The sequence below is a fragment of the Quercus suber genome, unplaced genomic scaffold, assembly GCF_002906115.3.
Source record: "Quercus suber isolate HL8 unplaced genomic scaffold, Cork oak 2.0 scaffold_366, whole genome shotgun sequence".
Classification (NCBI taxonomy): domain Eukaryota; kingdom Viridiplantae; phylum Streptophyta; class Magnoliopsida; order Fagales; family Fagaceae; genus Quercus; species Quercus suber.
This window is the reverse complement of record NW_027069818.1, coordinates 690,592-694,721: the sequence shown is the minus strand read 5'-3', so window position 1 is coordinate 694,721 and position 4,130 is coordinate 690,592. Positions and strand designations below refer to the sequence as shown.

Below are 4,130 nucleotides of genomic sequence, written 5' to 3'. Positions count from 1 at the left end.
TAATGGAAAGTCGATTGTGTTAATCTAAATAGAAATGCACGAGAGAGAGAGAGAGAGAGAGGAAACCCAATAGAAAAAGAAAAAGAAAGTGACAGAAACTCCACCGTACCTTTTCACATAAGTGATATTGAATCAAAGTGCTGAAAAAAAGATTTGTGAGGCCACTAGCTCCTGTCCCATACTTCTAATAACCAAACAAATACATAACCATCCCCCATTATAAATTGGTTGCACATGCAACCGATACACAATATACTACTTTGATATATCCTATACCATCCATGGATCTGCAAGGCTAAATTATCCTTTGTGTCTCGGCTGTAAACATCATAGTTCTGCACAAAGGGCAGGTCACTTGGCCTTCATCCACCCATCTATCCAAGCATTCCCTGTGAAACACATGGTAACAGTTAAACAGCTCTCTGATCTCATGGCTTCTCTCCACGCAATTCAAGCAGACAGAACATTCCATATCCACATCTTCATCATGCACTACTCCATATCTTTCAAGAAAGTTACTACACTCTATCACAGGAACCCTCTTTTTTATCAGCATCATTAGTTTGTGGACTGGGATTAGCGATGGAGATAAACCATCCATTACAAGAACATAATCAGAAGCAAGGTCTTCAGTCCGATCAGCTTGTTCTGGCGGATTGAGCAGACCTAGACGTGTGAGTGCCGACATAACCATGAACTTTAAATGGTCCAACAGGCCTAGTAAGGATTTGATGTCAATGAATTTTGGAATCTTCATTGCAAGGAAGAAAATGAAGGAGCAACCGGAAGGTTGAAAATTATATGCAGGAGTAATAGGAGGAGGATTTGTTTGGTGTCCTCGTGACCCTTTGGGTGTCCTGGTGTTGTGTAAAATAATAGACCATACAATATAATATTTTTTAGCGTGCACGAACCATTCCAAAGTACTAGTTATTATTTCTCTAAGATTGGCATATATAAAATAAAATAAAAGAAAAGAAAAGCACTTGCTTTCAAAAGAGAATAAAAAAAGGGGGGGGGGGGGGTTCTTATTTCACACAATATGTTTATTTTTTTATTTTTTATTTTTATAAACTTAAGTCACTTTTTCAGTTTATGAAAACACAGTTTGTGTGTACAAGAGTTTTTTCCCAAAAAGAAAAGCACTAGAGCTTTTATTTGCTAATACCCCACTTGTGGGTTTGGACTTTGGATTAGTTTTTTGTTTGTTTGTTGAAAGTGAACAAATTACCCTTATTCTTATGAAAAGTGGGATTTTAAAGTTGTATATAAATAAATAAATTTTAACCCAAAAAAAAAAAACCTTATAAAACATATTAAACAAAGACTTCTACCTTTATTTATGGGTCCTTTTTGCTTCCATTCCAACAAATAAACAATGATTAACAAGAGTGGCTTTTGTTAAAGAATAATGTTTATTACACACGCTCTAATCCACATAGTTTTGCACATGCATCCCCAAAACAACATAACTCGTGAGGAGTGAATTACCAAATTTTTTTTTTAAAAAAAGAGCGAAGATCTCATGGAATCAAGTCCTAGGTTGTAACAACTTTTGAATTTAAGAATAAAAAAATCAAGAAGATATAAGTCCCATGTTTTTATTTTTATTATATACATATATATATATATATATATTTATTTATTTTTATGGGATCTATGAGTCCCATGTTGATTTTCCAACAAATGGATTTGAGAAATTTTAGACTTCATAGATCAATGGATTTTTTTTGTTTTTGTTTTTGTTTTTGCTTGTTTGTTGAGGAACAGACCAATGGATTTAATGGGAAATTCTTACCTAGTCCGGGACTACAAGGTCACCAAGCTGACCTTGTAGTCCCAGCCAATAAGAACAAGACATATAAGATGAAAAAACTGACATAGTACAACTCATCAACCATGGCAAATGCTGGTCTTTCCGTTAACGGGAACGTTAGCTAGCTGTTTTTAACAATTCTTTCATCAGTTTCAAAAGTTTTCGGCCCACCTTAATTTCAAATTTCAAATCACCCGCTTCTTTCTTATATTTCATTCAAGGTTTTAAAACTAACCCTCTCTTAGACCCTCACGCCTCTCTGTCTGTCTCACTCTCATGCCTTTCTGTCTCACTCTCACGGTCTCACCACTCAAGCTCATGGTCTCACCTCACTCAAGCTCAAATTTTTTTTCCTTCTCACCCTCACGGCGTTTGAACTTGCCTTTGCTTCTGGTTTTTTTTTTTTTTTTTCTTTTTTCCTTTGGTCTCGGTCTCGGTCTCGCCCTCTATGCTCTGCTCTCTGCTTCTCTGCTTCATCAGGTATTGATTCTTTTAATTTTGATTTTGATTACTTGATTCTCTTTTAATTGTAAATGTTTGAATCATCAATGAAGTTCTTAGCCTCTGTTCGGTTCCAGAGAAAATAGAAGGAAAAACTTGGTGCCAAATTTAAGCTCTAATCACCATTTTCGTGGAATCATAGGTGCTTAAAGGTGATTTTGGAAGGAGCGTTAGCCATATGACCCTGAACACAACTTTCGGCCTGAACACATGACCCTCTGTTTGTAGTAGGTGGGAACAGGGGAAAAGCTTGGGGAGGTGTGTGTGCAAAAGAAGACTCAAAAAAATTTGGAAACCAACTACTGTTGAAATGAAGATACAAGTCCAGAGTACAAAACGCAAAAGAAGACTGCGTAAGACTGAAGAAGAAACGAGAATCAACTGTGTTTTGCAATCTCTCTAGTAATTGTTTTTGTGAAATGCTTAGACACATTAGTTCTAATGTCTGTTATGAATTAAGTCCACATGTTAGCTTGTAATTAGTGGTTAGATTAAAATAGTTTTCCAACTTAATCAAGGAAGTTAGTTAGTTTTGCTTATTTCTTTTCCAGATTTTGTATATAAGGGATTAGATTTTTTCTATCTATTCTTAGTTGCTTGTAAAAACTAAGTTCTATTTAGTTTTCTTAATCTTTAAAAGCTTTGAGTTTTTTCAACTCCTGAATAAGCAGAGTGTTATAGCAAATTCAATTTGTAAAAGAGGCTTTACCTCTCTCTTTGGGCTGTGGTTAATAAAATTAGAAAGGTGCTGTGGTTTGATTCTTTGATATATGTGAGTTGCAGCATTCATATTTGTGAAATTTCTTCGGTAGTGCTGTAGCTTTTGTAGCTTTTGCGTTTGGTTAGAATTTGATTTGTAGATCTCTTTGATATATGTGGCTGGAACCTGGCATGAGAACCTGCAAATCTTTGATATATGTAGATCTCTTTTGTAGTTTAAGATTTATCAACTCGATGAATCTCCCTGAAAACTGCAAATCTTGCATATAAAATGGCTTAGCATTAAGCTTAAAATTTTCTAACAGTTATTTACTTATTTCACAAACAATTTTTGTGCATTTCCAAAAACAATTAAAATTAAACAAAATAAGGAACTACTACCAATCCCAAACCACAATACAAACCGGATTATATTAAACCCAAACCAGGTAACAGGTGAATCATAAAAAACCAAACAAAATTGTTAAATTCATGTGTTTCTAAGCTTCCCTACGTTGTTTTCTATAATCTTAAACTCAAACCAAATTGTTAAACTCATGAAATGAAAACAAAAACATAAAACAAGGAACTGATAAACCCAGCAACCAAACATCGGCATCAAAGGACACAACCTAACAAAATCTCCACCAGCCAGTCCTTGGCCATTGACACACACGCACACTCTACTGGTACTGGGCTTCATACCCATTATAAAAATCTCAAAAACATTCAACATTAAATGAATCAGATTTGAAAATATATATAAAAAAAAAAAAAAGCAATGAAAGAAATAGATAAAGGTGTGTTAGAAGATACAGAGATTTTCAAATTTGGTGGAGGTAAAGCAGAACAGAAGAGAAAGTGTGGAGAGAGAGAGAGAGAGAGAGCTGAAGAGAAGAGAAAATGGAGAAAATGAAGAGAGAGGATTCTGAAATTTACATTTAAATACAAATCTGACTTGCCAATTACATCCTAAAATTTTGAATTTTTTTTGAATTTGCTTTCACCGTTTTATAGGTTAACAGACGTTAAGATTATCAATGGTTATTGGGCTGATGTGGCAATTAGAATGCTGTAATCTATTTTTTCTACTGTGGCATCAGCTTATTGGCTG

The 4,130-nt window shown here is 34.6% G+C and overlaps 1 long non-coding RNA gene across 1 annotated transcript; it reads left to right on the top strand.

Moving 5' to 3' along the window:
• The first annotated feature begins 2,024 nt into the window (after positions 1–2,024).
• Positions 2,025–3,117, top strand: LOC112005624 (uncharacterized). Its single transcript, XR_002882263.2, has 2 exons — positions 2,025–2,296; positions 2,460–3,117. It is a non-coding gene; the product is annotated as an uncharacterized LOC112005624 (long non-coding RNA).
• The last annotated feature ends 1,013 nt before the right edge of the window (positions 3,118–4,130 follow it).